This window comes from Lepidochelys olivacea, assembly GCF_965140295.1.
Source record: "Lepidochelys olivacea isolate rLepOli2 genome assembly, chromosome: 9".
NCBI lineage: Eukaryota > Metazoa > Chordata > Testudines > Cheloniidae > Lepidochelys > Lepidochelys olivacea.
This window is the reverse complement of record NC_140419.1, coordinates 25,214,527-25,231,177: the sequence shown is the minus strand read 5'-3', so window position 1 is coordinate 25,231,177 and position 16,651 is coordinate 25,214,527. Positions and strand designations below refer to the sequence as shown.

Sequence of the window (16,651 nt, the reverse complement as noted above, 5' to 3'; positions counted from 1 at the left end):
GCTGCAATCTGTGGCGTGGTTTGATTTCCTCCATGCATTGCAATGGAATGGAGCAAAGGGCCCTTATCCTGATTCCACACACACTCTCTTATTCCTGTCTGATAGTCATCTAACTATTTTCTTTTCCATTTATATACTTCTGTTTCAACCCTTTCTCCTAAAGTAGCTTTGTTCTTCATAACCCCTGCAGAAAACCTCAGTGTGTCACAGCTAACCTTCTGGTCTGTTATCTGCATTGTATTCAGAATGGAGAGCAGATTTGTTCCCTGTTTAATGGCCACAGTCCTCTACATTCTCTAAAGAAATCAGAGATTACATTATTTTCCCGTGATACCTGAAAGATTTTTTTTAAAAATTACAGAAATATTGAGCCCATCACTGAAGCACAGCTGCTTCGGTCAATTTGTGCTTAGATCTCCTACATTCTTCTGTTTTTAAATGTATGTCAGGGGCACCTAGCCCTCTGGATGAGTGCTTTCTGTGGTGGAGTTTCCATTGCTACAGGTACCATGGAGACACAAAGCCTGATTCTCCTATCGCCTGCATCAGTTTTACACCAGCGTGTCTGGTGACATCAATGAAGTTACTCCTGATTTACCTGAGGGCAGGATCAGGCCTGTAGAATCTGCAAGCTCCTGCTTGGTAGAACCATGAGGCTGATTTCCTGCAGGACTCTGCAGTACTTCTAGCACTGCAGAAATGTGCCATCTACTTTTCAATGAAGGCTCCTCTGGTCTCCTCAAAGAACATGAAGGGTCTGATCCTATGATCACTGAAGAGGATGGAAAGACCCCCCACTGGCTTTTATAGGCAGTGGGTCAGTCTGACTGTACGTTTTTGCTCTCATAAGTCTAACTATTCTGATTATTATACTATTCCTGCATCCTAAATTTGATTTATTTCATTGAATTATTCCTAGGACCCTATTGTTGAGAGTTCTTCAGTTTATAAACAACCATTCCTCACCCCGGTGGTCTAGCAGGAGTGAAGTTAGCATTGAGGGATTATTAATCACAAAACCTGGGCAGCAAAACTCATTCTCTCTTCCAAGAGGAAAATAAACTCCCAACTGGGAGTTATTAACCTCTCTTCCAAATTCTTCAGCATTACATTCTGAGATTTGTAATAATCACCTTATAAAATTATAGGATAAACAACCAGCACAACGCAGGTCTGTTTCACTCAGAAGTTTCAACTTTTGCTGGCTTTAAAACCATTTGTTTTTTCATAGGCCTCTGAGGAGCGATTCTTCTAGCACAGTAGGTGAAACACAGTGTTCCCTAACAGATCTTTGTTTATAATACTTCCTAAAGATGTCAAGATTTAATAAAACAGGTCCCAAGCCTTTTCCAATCTATAGTACATCCTAGTAAAATCTCTAAGTGAAGCATTTAAAACCTGAAGAGATTTTCTACATATTGACTAAATCTTTCTTTGTTCAAGATAAACCAGAATTTTAATCTACAGTCTCATCCAGGAACTTTCTTCTAAATCTAGGTAGTGGCATATGCATCATCCCTATAGTATAGCTGCTCCATTTTAAATCATATTTAAAATCTGTAAAGGCATTTCCCTTTTCCTATCTTACCACTTGAGTCCTCATTGGTTTTATTGGGCTATTTATTTGTGAACATACAGAATAAAAACCTGTAAGATACAGTATAGAATACAAAAAGACCTCTGATGGAGTCCAACTAGGAGAGCTTGTAGGATCAAATATACAGCACTTTAGTCAATTGGCTTATGAAGCACTGGGGAACAGAGTAAATGGTTCCACTGGCTACTAACCATCGCCATCTTATTTTTCATTACTCGCATAGGAAAAAACAACATAAACAAAGAAGGAAAGAATGCAGTGGAGTAAACTGATGTAAACAGGAGCTAAACAGCCTACATCCCCTGTTTCTCTCTCTTACATGACTAACCTTTTCCGTCTAACCCGCAGATTCTGGCACCATTATTCATGTTAGGGTTTGACCTCAGTGGGGTATTTGTGCAGTAGGGAACTAACTACTCATTCAACAACTCCATCAGAATCTGGCCCCTGATTTCTAATTTTCGTGGTAACTCCTCTGTTACCTTTGTTTGGGTTAAAACCTGGATTAGGCACAGGACAAAAATGAAAATTAGTGTTGTGCTTTTAGATTAGTTCTTAATAAAGAATGATGCAATGTTGTCTGAGTCACAGTTATCACTCCTTTTTAAGGAGACACTATGGACTGAATTAGCAAAGGTGCTGCAGATTAGTCCCGAAGTTTTTTGGCAGGGGTGTACGAATATGCCTACAGACTGCTTGTCAACACATTGCTGGCTTTTGCAAATCATTCTTTCAAGTTCACGAGCAATACAATTCCCTTTAAAAAATGCCTGCCTCTCAGCAAGCATTGCATGAAGAGTCTAATTTGGTTTTAGTAATTTAAAACAGGTACTTTGCAAAACAACTCATGAATCTATAATATTCTATCATGCTATGCATACCTCCCGCACAGCTCAGTGTATTATTTCATGATGAGAGACAAGATTAAAGATTAAAGCCCAAGCTTTAAATGCTTTTTCTAACTTTGGTGTTCAGGACAATAGTTTTTTGGGATAGTATCCAGTTCATTGTAGAAATAGGATTCTGTTCCCTGTACAACACAAAAACATTTATTTAAAAACTCTGTGATGCAATACCGTCATTGTCTGCATAGCTGCTCCTATAAGAATTCTATTTGCTGTACTTCTGCTAATTATATACACCTGATCTAGTGGAAATAATTTCTGCCATGAACAATGTATCCCCAACAAGACATACTGACCTTCGTGAATTGGGATCTTTCCAGTCCTTGCTCTTTTGAGCAAGGACACAGGGTCAATGCCCTTTAAAACAGCTTCAAGAACTAAATTAATTTAGCTGAAAGCATAAAAGGGATTATTTAGCAAATCTCAGGTGTGAAGTTCAGTTGTGTTACTCTACATTTTTTGTAAATTTACAGTTTAAAATGCGAGTTATTTGAAGCTACTAAACCACAATACAGAATGCAAGAATACACATTGGAAATAAATTAAATTCTACAACAGATCAAAGCACAACAGCCAAAACAAACAGGTGTACAGTTTCAAATATAAAAGCAAAGACATCTACACTACAAATGACCAAGGAAACAGAGCTCAGAGGATAATTCATAGCAAGTACTTGACTTGCTTCTTGCCTGCTTGCAGAAAGTCCATGAGAAGAACATGATTTCCTGAAATTGACTAGTGATTGAATTTGCAACGTTTTTTTTCATTTCCCCCCTTCCGTGTTTATTGTGATGATCCCATATGCAATATTCAACATTTGACCTGTTTTGGTTAGGGGTGATTGGTCACCAAATCACAGGATATAATTTCTCCTCATGAACTGGGTGAATAAGGTATTCAAGCAAGTGAGTAGTCCTATTGACTTCAATGAGTCTACTCATGTACTTAAAGTTAAGCACATGCTTTAAGTGAGCTGCTGAAATCAGGCCATAATCAAGAGGAGGGATTGAACAATCCACTGGAGCTTTGAGTTTCTTGGGAAGAGAAAGCATTACATGGGGTGGAAACAGGATTGTGCTATTTTAGAAAATATTAAATCTTTTGCTTTCTGGGCCATACAGATTTTGCTTTAGAGAAAGATCAGGCTACTGCTAGATTGGCCATATCTATTGTTTAAACGACTATATCTATAAAATAGTTGATAAAATACCATGGATCAGCGTGGCTATCTAGGTATCAAATGATAAAGCATAGCATTTCTATTTCTGTTAGCAGTATTTATAGCATCTGAACATCTATACACACCATTTTGTAGATTAGCTGAGGAATGCTTTCCTTTTTACATATCCCACTTGATTCATACATTCTTTTAGGAGGCACTGCTTCCAAAAAGGCTAGAAGCATTTCACTGAGAATATTAAAATCTGATTTGAGGAGAAAATTGCCTCGTATAATTTACAAGTTTCTTGGACTTTCCCATTATGAAATGTTAGCCCCCATCAAAGAAAATTGACATTTTCTTCCATTAAAGCAGCTTCTTCTCTTAGAAAATGAGGCGGCAATAAGTCAAAGGCCCTATTTTTATATATATATATATATCTTATTACTATTATTTTGCCAGATTCCATCAATGGCCTAGGAATTTTAATATTGATGAGAAAATATTGCAGTTTTATTAAATCTGAAGTTTAGGGACATGTGGATATAAACACATCTAGAGATATTTTTATTTGACATGGGCCTGAGTCTCAAAATGTGAATCCCTCCCCTGCCAAAAAGTGGCAGCAAGGTTGGAGAGAATTTCTGATCACTTTTGAGAGCATGAAAAATAAGACTGGTTGTTGACTTCCTTCATATTTGTTAAGTAGAGAAACTAAGAAATCTCATTTACTCTGCCATGTAAAATTTAAATCCACACACTCTTTCCCAGGGCTCAGGGTATACGTGAGCAATTTGTTTGTGAGCTAAGTGGGGTCAAGGACACTGGTTTATTGGAATACTGAAGCATATCAGTACAAAGATAACTGTGAATAATGTCACTTGGAGAAATGATGTTACCAATTCGCAACTTCACATACAATCTAATTTGGGGGTTGTTTCCTTGTTGTTTTCTATAATTTTAAAAATTATCTTGACAAAGATTTAGGTTTTGACTTTGCATTGTTTCATTTCAGACAGTGACTTTTGAGTGATTGCTTGGTGAATATCTTCTTTTGGATTGGCACAGGGATAATTGTTGTGAATAAAAATTCTTGACAGGTGATTTATGAAAAGTCATCTCATGCTGGATTTCTTCGTAATGGGCTCTAGATCACTAGAAGGCATGCTGCACTGTAAATTGACAGTATGTAAGGCAATATCATATTTTAAAGCAGCCACTTTAGCAGCTGCAGTATCTACTGGAGCATTGCAATTCTGTGTGGTGAGTAACAACAACAGATAGAGCAGCTTGTGATCTAGTTGTCAGGAATTTTATTTTCCAGTCAAATGTTATCCTTCCTCATCTTTTAACTGTATTTATTACCTGGGACAGAACCAGTTTAATAGCAGTAATGCCAGCCTGTGTTTTCCATACACTCTACCAAGAAATCTGACAACCTGTCCCATCCTCTGTCACATGATGTGCTATATGATGAATAAGAGGCCAGGCATATTTTACTACCGTGGTTTGGACACGTAGAGAAGATTAGGAGTCCTGTCCTGAAAAGTGCTAAGCCACTTAATCAGCCACTGATCACAACTGAAGTTGAGGGTACTCAACACCTGACAGGAATTACTCAGCACCCTGAAGAATGAGGGCCTGGGTCACTGACAGAAAGCGCTATAGATATTTCATGTAAACCTTCCTTAGTATTTCCTCTTCTCCAGTGAGCCTTATTCAGCAAGGAAAACAGCCAGACCATATACAATAGCACCTCAGGAACATGTCAAGTCTTCAGGAGGCTATGTTGTCAGATTGATGCCTTATTGTACCACCCTGGTGCGACTTATACTGCAGGAGCTGAAGAAGACCTGGCATTGCCGTTATAATTTTAAGGAGTTTAACATGTCACACTTTCAAAATTACATTGCTCTAAAACTTTCTGTCTGAGCCCAGGTGAAAGTTTTGATTTGAGCATGCCTGCAGTGTTTCCCACGTGACTTTTTGGCCATCACAGAAGCATGGTGCCAACAGTTAGTTTCCTTGCAGTATTGTGTAAGCAAATATAACCAACAGTGAATATTGTACACTATAAAACTTCAGGGACAACAAGACCAGTATGTATTCTAATGTGGATCTATTAGCAACTGACTGGATGCCAGTCTCCGTCCCTTCCACTGCCCCCATGCCACATGTAGGAGAGGGTTTCACCAGGTGTAGCGGCAACCCCTTTCACTATTCCTCAGGAGTGCCCACGACCAATGCCCAAGCAGCAACTGGGTTCAAAGACCCTCAGCTGGACCATTCCTAACTGACCAATCAACTGGAATGCACCAAAATTATGACAATTGTAATTTAGTCCCTCCTCTGAAACCAAATCGCCTGGATGCTGGGTAGCATGTGAAAAGATGCACAGCACTGTGCCACTTCCATCATTTTGGAAAATCCCTTCCAGACACACAGACTGGATATCAGCTTAGCCCCCAGTATCTCTGCAGATCCACTAACTAGTTTAAGGGTGGAAAGGAGGGGACTGAGCTAGGGAGCTCACAGTGGTGACACTGCCTAGAAAGCAAACTGTATACACCTTCCTGCTCGTCCACCAGACAGGAGCCAATCACCCAGCCCCACACTACTCCCATTGCACAATGGCAATGTGCAGGACAAGTGCCAGAACCTGGACCCAACAGCAGTGTGCAATTCTCCCTTCCTCCCCACCATGCCCTGCAGCATGAGGATGGAAGGGGAGGGAAGAAGGAATCAGGGTGAGTGAAGTAGCAGACGCCCCTACCAGAGGTGGAGGAAGGGGTATGGGGAACACTGCCTCAGTTGCTCCTAGCCACGATCACCCCTTCCCCACAGGGTGTCTTCACTGCTCCGCTCCCATCCTGACTGGTAAGAGAACATTGCTTAGAGTCAGTTTTAGTTAACTTCCCAGATTTCCCTGCAGTGCTTGGGACCAGAACCTCGATTCTGCCAACACCATTCCACTCCACAAAGGGAATAGGCAATGGAAGACTCCCCCAGTAAATGTTGAGGATGGGGGGGAATGATGAAGATGGGGACATGTAGTGCCAGCGGTGAAAGGAGGCAGGGTTGTAGAAATGTGGGACACTACAACAAATGTAATTTACAGCAGCCTAGTGGCTGAGAGCCATTGCAGCCCCCAGCAAGCTGAGGATCAGGTAAACAGGTGACTTAGAGCCACCTTCCCCTCCTTCTCAGCTGCATCAGTCCGCAGCTGGGCATAGCTGAGGTTCACGCTCTTGGTGCCTTGACACTGTGGCAATGGGCACATTAGAATACCTAGCAAGCTGAAAACCAAATTTAATAACTGGATATTCTTGGCTGGGTGTATGATGGTTCTCTTGCTGCTTTTCCAAAATACAGCAACAGCAATGAAATGTCCAGCCTTGATGCTTATTTCAGGTCTTGATTCAGCTCCGAATTTCACGAACAACTTCCTATTAAATTAAAACGTTCTGCATTTTTGTGTTTTCAGTTCATGTATAAAGAGGCAGAAAGTATTTGGACCTGGGTCTGGCTGTATCTTCTAAAAGAAAAACACTGGCAGGTGCCAAAAGTGAGATATAATGACAAAACATGAACTAGGGAAGCTGGCAAAAAAATGGAAAGAGAGAGATTTGATAAATACTCATTGGCATTGTTTGTTAAGAACATTTTATTTACTTGAGATTTAAATTATTTTAGTTTTAGTCTGAAATCATTTTGTTTGTTTAGTGAAAAGGCAGCTAAAAATGGAGCAAAAAGATTTCATTACCCTCTTAGGAACAATAAGTGTCTTGCCAAAATGAGGGATCTCCCCAGAAAGATTCATTCAGCAATTTCCTTTATCTAAAATTCTGGGACAAAACAGAGGGACAGCTAGCCCTGCCAGCCCTCCTCTAAAATAATTAGATGCAACTGAAACTTCCTTCCAGGAGATACTGATTCCATTAAAAAAAAAACCTGGGTCAAAGCAGGACTAAAGAGTAGGGCAGTTAGTGAAAAAGGATAAAACAGAAGACCAAGAGATATTACAAAGAACTTTCAATAGAAACAAAGTATGAATATACATTAACTGAGGATGTGGCCCTATATTTCACACCTCTGAGAAATAGCGAACCCTAAAAGCCAGATCCTCATCTTAAGAGCCATCCCCTAGAACCCACTCATTGCATCCAAAATCCAAATGGGTGATAGTGAGCTCCAGACACTCAAAGGGTATCTATCATTTCAGAATTATGGACCTGTACTTGCACTATTCTGTCAATGAGAGAGTTGCGACAGATTTCAAGTGGGAACAGGTTCAGTCCCTATAGAACAAACGTATTAAACTGGATAGGAAAGAAACTAATAAAATAGCACAAATAAATCTTTATACATTACTGTTTCAGTGGCACCTGATATCCTCGCAGTTAAAGAAAATTTACAAGATGTATCAGATGGCTGTTGGGGAGAATGTGGGTTGAAAGATTCCTTCATCCATATTTGGTGGGAATCTCATAAATCACAGGAATATTAATCAGGATTTTTTACTTCATAATAGATATAAACAAATGTGGAATGGATCCCATGGGAAGAGCTTTTGGATTTCCAGGATTTAAAAAATTATATATATATACATACCCACTCCCAGTACCAATTGTTCTCACATCTAACAGTATCAGGATGTGGACTGTCAGAGGTTAGGAAGAAGAGGGAGCCTTCTGGTAATGTCTTCAGCTTCAGAAGTGCATGGGATCTTCTCATATGGGGAAAGCTCACAGATGAGGCATTAGTTCTTCACAGAGTCTATTCTATATAGGTTCTTATACTGCTCATCACCCCAGTATCTGAGTGCCTACCAGAAGTGCATTAAGCAATATGACTTGCATCTGTCATGTGTGGTTTGTTCTCTCTCTCAATCTCTAGTCAGGAGAATTGTGTGCACAGTGGCGTGTTTTGGTGATGGGTTTTTTATTTTCTTAATTTAAATGCACATGCTACTCTATGTTTATGTTAGAGAAAGCAGGTTGAAGAAATGCGCCTTGTACTTGAAGAGGCAGGTGGTGAGGTTTGTGATCCTCCTCAGTTCCTATGGGAGTTTGTTCCCCAGTCTCAGAATGGCCTCCGAGAAAGCTTTGTCTCCCACACAGACAAGCTTTACCCTTATTGTAGAGAGTTCCATTGTGCATGAAGAGTGGAGTTGTCAACTACAGTATTTAGCCAAGAGTTCAAGGTGACCTTTTAGATATGCTAGGCCCAGGCCAATGGTGTACTTTTGGTGGCCCATGTTGGTGAGAAGATGTGCTGCACCATTCTGTACTAGCTGGAGTTTCCTAAGTGTGAACGGCTTCATGGCCAGGTATTCTGCATTGCTATAGTTGAGACAGGAGGTGAAGAATGCATCTATAACATAGGGAATGTCATTGTTTGCCAGGATGAAACAGTCTCCTAACCAATCAGTGATGGTAGAAAGCATGATGCATACAGTTATTTGAGAGCTTAGTGTCAGCGAGGAATCCAAGAGCACTCCTAAATTATGGACTGACCTGAACAATTGCAGCAGGTGTGACCTTGCAACAAAAGAAGACTGGCACCATGACTGCAAACTCAAAGTGCTTTTCTCTGCCAGCTAGCATAACCTCTGCCTTGCTCAGATGGATCTAGAATTATTGTAATATAGAAAAAGATAAGTCAAAAGAAACACAGGGGGTGAAATCTGGTGCAATTTCATCTGTCAATTAATCCAGTTAATGCATGCAATTAACGCAAAACCAATTAACGTGATTAAAAAATAGTCATGATTAATTGTGGTTTCAGATAACAGCCGTGTTAGTCTGTATTCGCAAAAAGAAAAGGAGTACTTGTGGCACCTTAGAGACTAACCAATTTATTTGAGCATAAGCTTTCGTGAGCTAGCTACAGCTCACGAAAGCTTATGCTCAAATAAATTGGTTAGTCTCTAAGGTGCCACAAGTACTCCTTTTCTTTTTATGATTAATTGTAATTTTAATTGCACTGTTAAACAATAATACAATAGCCATTTATTATAATTCTTTTTGGATGTTTTTCTGCATTTTCAAATATATTGATTTTAATTACAATACAGAATACAAAGTATAAAGTGCTCACTTTATATTATTATTTTATTATAAATATTTGCCCTGTAACAAAGATAAACAAAAGAAATAGTATTTTTCAATTCACCTCACACAAGTCCACTCAGTCCTATTTCTTGTTCAGCCAATCGCTAAGACAAATAAGTTTGTTTACATTTATGAGAGATAATGCTGCCCGCTTCTTATTTACAATGTCACCTGAAAGTGAGAACGGGCATTCTCATGGCACGGCTGTAACCGGTGTTGAAAGGTATTTACATTCCAGATATGTTAAACATTCATATGCCTCTTCATGCTTCATCTTGTAGATTCTAAAGTTTTACATTTGTAAGTTGCACTTTCAAAATAAAGAGATTGCACTACAGTACTTGTATGAGGTGAATTGAAAAATACTATTTGTTTTGTTTATCTTTTTTACAGTGCAAATATTTGTAATAAAAATACAAAGTGAGCACTGTACAGTATATTTGAAATCAGTATATTTGAAAATGTAGACAAACATCCAAAATATTTATAATAAAGTTAAATTGGTATTCTATTATTGTTTAACAGTGTGATTAAAACTGATTAATCATGAGTATTTTTTTAATCTTGAGATTAATTGTGATTTTTTAAATCGTTTGACAGCCCTAAGTGTAATGGCAAAACTCCCTTTAACTCCAATGAAGCCAAGATTTCATGCAGAGATTTCATAGGAGCAGATTTCACTTCCCTAAATGGATTGCACTCCATCCATATAAAGGCTTCACTCAGTCCTTAGGGAAGTGGGGAGGAGAAGAATAAATTTCATCCATTCTGCTTAGGGGAGACAATGGAAAGAAGAAGCAGAGACACAAGGAGAAAATATCCATTGAAAAATAAATACTATATATACACTGAATAAAGAGCCCCTACTTTTGCCAGTATGGCTATTTCTGGATGGAGTGTGTGTTGGAGGTTCTTTTTTCCTTAATACATACATAGCTTTGATTTCCCTTTATTTAGAAGTTTCTTTGTAAATCAATCACAACTGGGAGAAAACATGGATTTAAATGACAAGGAACATGATTCACTAATTCCAAATAGTGTTTCAAGGTTTGAAAAGCTGTTAAGTTATTTAAGCAAAACCTTCATATGCACCACAGGCAGCTCTGAATTGAGTTAGGCTATGTTACCCTCTAGTGACAAATGGTGGAACTTCACATTTAGAGCAATCTGAAGAGAGACAGTGCTCTGTTGCACTAGCATATTGAAGTGCAGTAATGATATAACTGGTACAAACAAAAAAATCAATGCAAAAATATTTTAAGAAACTAAATATACTGTAGTTTCTGAATAGAGTGGAGTTTGCTTCTTCCCAATCTGGTATTGACACTCTTGGGCTTTGAAAAGGCTGATGGACATTTGCTCTGGCTTATCAGAATATTATAATTATCTGAAACTTTGCTGGGCCCCAGAAACCTACTACCTAATCCCCACATATGTCTCCACACCTGTGGTTCCCCAACTTGTTCCGCTGCTTGTGCAGGGAAAGCCCCTGGCGGACTGGGCCGGTTTGTTTACCTGCCATGTCCGCAGGTTCGGCCGATTGCGGCTCCCAGCGGTCGCGGTTTGCTGCTCCAGGCCAATGGGAGCTGCTGGAAGCGGTGGCCAGTACATCCCTCAGCCCACACCGCATCCAGCAGCTCCCATTGGCCTGGAGCAGCGAATCGCGGCCGCTGGGAGCCGCAATCGGCCAAACCTGCGGATGGGGCTGGTAAACAAACCGGCCCGGCCTGGCAGGGGCTTTCCATGCACAAGCAGCAGAGCAAGTTTGGGAACCACTGCTCGATACGATAGCCTTCCTCCTGAAAAACTCCAGGTCAACTAATTCACAGCCTTGGAAAGGATCTCAACAGCAGAAGTGGTGCTGAGGGCCCCAGAAAATGGTGATGGAGCTGACAAGTACATTCAATAAATTTTAGGAACAAAGACATTGGTGAAGCTACCAGGGAAGGGTGGGCCTTGGTCTCAGTTTCCCTTGCTGAAAGATGGACTGACTTTGATTTTCCTGCTGTGGTTCAATATTTATTACCTTGTGCTTTCTAAAAACACATCTAAATGCAACGAGCACTACCAAACACTCACATCAAAGACTGCTATCGTTTTTTGAAAATACAAGCATTGATCCATTCCCAAAGTTTGTTAGTGGTGTCAAAATAAAAAAATGTAGATATGAATAATAGAGTCATTATTTGGAACAGAGTTTTCCAAACATAATGCATTTTAGTATAGCAGACATTCCAATTCATACCTAAAACCTTTACATTATACCATCACATATTCCAGTCTCCATCATAACACCCTATTATTCTTACAACTTCACCAAACTTTAGCCATTCAGGCTGAAATTTTCCAGGCCATATGTCTGCACCCCAGAGAGCTCTGAGAAGAATTCTACCTCAAGGACGACTTCTTTTCAGAGTTTTTCCTGGGGAGGGACATCTGTGCTCCTCCTCCAATACAGGGCTGTGTCTAATGTTATGAATGAGCCCTTAGAAAGTAAGTTGGAATCATCACATGCATCGAGACATTGTATGTGATCTTGCATGTATATATATAATCAGGGCCTGCTACCAGCTGCTTCTGCAGAATTGTGCTCCAGAAGTTCAGCTTTCATTGAATAAAATAATAAGGAAAGTTTCTGTTGTATCAACCAGGCAAGGTACTAACAAGCTTCAACAGGACTTTATTTTCAAAGTGGAAACCTCTTTACCAAGCTGCTGCTGCACTCTGTAGCTTTCTCTCAGCCTCTCAACTCCTCCCCCCTCCTTCCTGTTTCCTGTCCTTTCAGACTCCCAACAGCCAGTGCTCCCAATTCTAATAATTACAAGCAACATCTAAACACCACAGTTTCTCAACCTTAAGTTTCCAAAGAAGCCTTCCAAACATGAAGTGCAAATCAGACAGTGCCATCTGGTTGAATCTGCAGACAACCTGAAGCAATAGCTCTGAAATGTGTGAAACTGTTTGTCTCAACAGGTTGTTGACGCTGAAACCGAAAGACGAGTGTAGAATTTTCAAGTCCCACGACTTGGGCTGCTAACTTCCTTAAACTCCTTTGAAAATCCCAGCTTTAAATGTCAACATTAACTATCTCACTGATGATCACTTTAGCAGAAGGAGCCACTTAATGTGCGTGTTCCATATTCCCTAACTGCCTTCTCATCTGCCAGAGGCCCCAAGTGCTCCTGTCCAGATGTCAAAATCTCTAGCTTTAGCCCAACAACAATGCATCTAGGAGTATTCAATACAAAATTCTGCAGCACACTAACAATTAAAAAATTAGAGGCCAGATAAAATCAATTCAATTGAACATCAAATTAAAGAACACCAAAAATACTGTGCAGATAACATCATTCAGTTTCCTATTTAACACTATAAACCTCCACTTTTAAATGTATATAAAACTGTGGCCATTTCCAATCTGCTGCACCGGAGCACTGCAGAATCCCTGCCACAGAACACAAAGACCGCAAATCACAATCAAGGTGACTGAATATTAGTAGAAAGGAAGTGATACAGTGGAATGAACAGGGCATAAATCATCATTAGCTCAGACTGAAGTTTACTCATTCACAAATAGTTAACTGGGATGGACTAATTCTACCTGGTATCTTACAAAAGTTCATTTCCAATACAGAAACATTGCCAACCACACACAGACACAGGTAGACAAGCTGCAGAAACTCCTATTGCACTGATACCAAAATAATAATTCTGATCAGCTTCAGTTTGTCTTATGACCTGTGAGCTAAACTGTGCCCTTAGCAGCCTCCACACAATTCCTCCGGGGACTCTGGCAATGCACCCTGTTATGGCAGCTACATTTCCCTGAGAGAAGAGGCAAAATGCTGCACAGTGGTGCCAGAGAAGAGGAGTGGCTGCTTGTAATCTCCTCCTCTTGCATATCCTGCCAGGGGATGGGCATAGTCCAGCCCTAACTGTATAGTTTAGGTATCTACAGCAGCATCGCCAACTCCAAGCATTCAAAGGATTGGCTTAAAATTCACAATAGTTTTCTTTTTTTATATGGCAATTTGAAAAGCAACATTAAAAGTCAACGTCCAAGTTTGTCATCCATTCTATGGCTTTCAGTAACCTGGAACGAATCAAGGCTTCTCCTCCAGAGAAGGATCTTAGAAGGCAGAGATTCATTAGATGTTCCATGGTTTTGATATCTTTTTCACAGTCACATACTGAGCTGTCCTTCATTTGCCATTTGTTTAGTAGGTAACTGCATGGCACACATGAGGTTCTGATGTGGTTCGCTGTGATCCATATCTTACATGGCATGATGAAGCCAGGTTGTCGGTCTATAGGATCTGGGATCAGGTCTTGATTCTTGACCCCGGTCTTTTCCCAGCAACTCTGCCACTTGTCTTTTGGTGACAGTTCTGAGGTTTTAAGAGCTTTGGCCACTACCAAGAAGGGATTCCTGGATTTAAGGGGGCATCTCAAGGGGAGGATGGTGTTGGAGATCTTCATAGATGGGCAAGTCTGAATTCGTTGGCACTCTGTTGTAGTCTTGAATTATTGCCGCTTCTTTTTGGAGGGATGGCAAGATATGCACAAAAGAACAGGGAGCCAGACAGCTGGTGTTGCTTCACTACACCTGTAACAATTCTCATAGCAGCGTTCAGTTCTATATGTACGCTACGTGCCCCTACTTTGGCACAATATTCACCTGCTAAAAAGACAAGGATCAAGGTGGCTGTGTACAAAGCAGGTGTGTCTGCTCCCAGCAAGTTTGTGGATTATATTGCTTGTAGCTTTTACCAGGGCAACAGCCTTCATCGGATGTTGGCAGTATGTGAGGCTACAGTCAGTACCACTGAGATTTTTCAGGAAATTCTCGTGCCTGAGTTTGGTATCACAGAAGGTGACATTCAGGCACTTCTTTGTATGTGGTTGCTTTACTGGTATGCAGAGACAGCTGGTTTTTGAGGGCATGGTCAGAGTAGCCATAATCAACAGTATTCCATTTTTTTCAGGTCTTCTGTGAGGATGAGTTCCACTTGGGTGAAAGTGCTCGCTTGGATGGCGAGTGCAAGATCAACCATGAATCCAAATTTCCATGACTGGGCCGATGGCATGGTGTTGATATAAATATTAAAGAGTGATGCTGTCAAGATGGATTCCCAGGAGATCCTGTTATTCAGTAGATGAGGTCTGCTGGTCTGTTCATTGGATGTATGTGACACTTTGGTGCAGAACAACACTGAGCCTACTGAAAATTATGTTCACCAACCCTATTTTCAACACTTTCAGGAGCAAGCCGGCCCACGAAACTATGTTGTATGCCAAGGATAGACTACACAGGTCTCTGTTTTGAGCCTGCATTGATAGCCAGCTCTGATGTAAGTCCTTGGTATGATAACCTGATCACACATGCTTCGTCCAGGTCTAAATCTGGTTTGCTGTTGAAGAACAAAATCCTCAAAGATGGGTGTAAGTCTCTAAAGGAACATCCTTTCCAAGAGCTTGTATATTACACATAGTAATGATATTGGCTGGTAGTATTTCAGATCATTGCTTTTTTTCCCTGGTTTCAGGATGGTGGTGACCTGCCTATCACCATACAATGGTAAAGAAGCACAGTCAGTCGTGGCCATGCTGGTCTAGTTTTTCAGAAATTCTGGGAAGATGCCCTCTGGGACTGACACCTGATGAAGTTTAGTGTTATGGCCTTGTCCACTTCTTCTCTAGTGAATGGCTCTGATAGATTCGATGGTGCCGAGCAAAGTGATAGGCAACAATGAAGCTCTTTCTTCACTTTCCTTCTTTGATGACAATCCGGTTGAGCCTTGGAATTCATGAGCATTTTGGTGACAATGGCATTGGCTGTGACTTTTGGAACTCCAATTTGGGGAGGTTAGCACTGCCAAGATAATGGAGAAGCCTCCAGGCTTCCCCGCTTGAGTGGGTTAAAACTAGACTCTTCATGGTTTTTGTCTCATCTAGCGGAGTTCAGTAATTTAAGAAGTGAGGTTGCAACAGCAGGTTTAACTGCTGTCCTCTACTCCTTTAGCAGTGTTTCACCCTCTGCCAATCAGCAGGGAGTATAGGTTTTTCTGTAGCTGTGGGGGATGTTCCCTTTCACAATTTAAGGAAGCTGATGAAGATGTCGTAGTTGGCTACATTCACAGACAGTCAGGGAGCCATTTTTTCTTGTTTACATATAGCCATTCCAGTCAGCCTTCCTAAAGTTCCAGTGTGGCTTTAGGAGCGACGTGATGAGGTAGATGTGGAGACCAACATATATGATGACAGAACAGTGTTGGCTATGTAGAAAATCACTGAGGATAGTTTGTTCTGCCACTAGGGCCCGCGCAGTCCAGTCACAGGACAGAAAACCCAAGTCCAGTCTTTTCTCCATCCTCACAAGATTAAAACAACAACAGTAACAGTTGGGCTCTTTTTCTTTGCCTTTAGGGTGCACTTGGATCATGTTGTCAGGCATTTTTCTGCAGCCATGACAGCTAGAAACTTTCTTTTTTTAAATGGAAGCTGCGATTCTCACACAGTCAGCTACTTCCAGGAGCAGGGCCTTTAACATTAACAAGTATAATGAGACCTACTACAAACTAATGAGAGCTGGCGACACTACTCCAGGGTACCAAGCACAGTAGTATTCAGGCACAAAGTACATTCTTAAGGTAAGCATAAAAAACATCCACATAGATTTTGATTTTGTCATTCATGGTCCAATCGTTTGCACTTGCACTTTACTCCCTTTCCTCATTACTGAAGGTAACTCTCTGTAAAAAGGTGGCTTTTGGCCCAGTGCTATAAACTGGCAGGCTAAAGCCATGTCTACACTAGAAAGTTTCGTTGGTAGCAGTTGCTGTAATGTCACTAAAATGTGGCTGCATGTCCTCACTCC

General features: G+C 40.6%; 1 long non-coding RNA gene across 2 annotated transcripts in view; it reads left to right on the top strand.

Moving 5' to 3' along the window:
* The window catches only part of LOC311525738, a 29,786-nt gene extending 14,889 nt beyond the window's left edge, over positions 1-14,897 (top strand). For both annotated transcript variants that reach the window (XR_014712850.1, XR_014712851.1), the window contains one exon: positions 14,760-14,897. This is a non-coding gene — a long non-coding RNA (uncharacterized lncRNA). The remainder of the gene's footprint in view (positions 1-14,759) is intronic.
* The last annotated feature ends 1,754 nt before the right edge of the window (positions 14,898-16,651 follow it).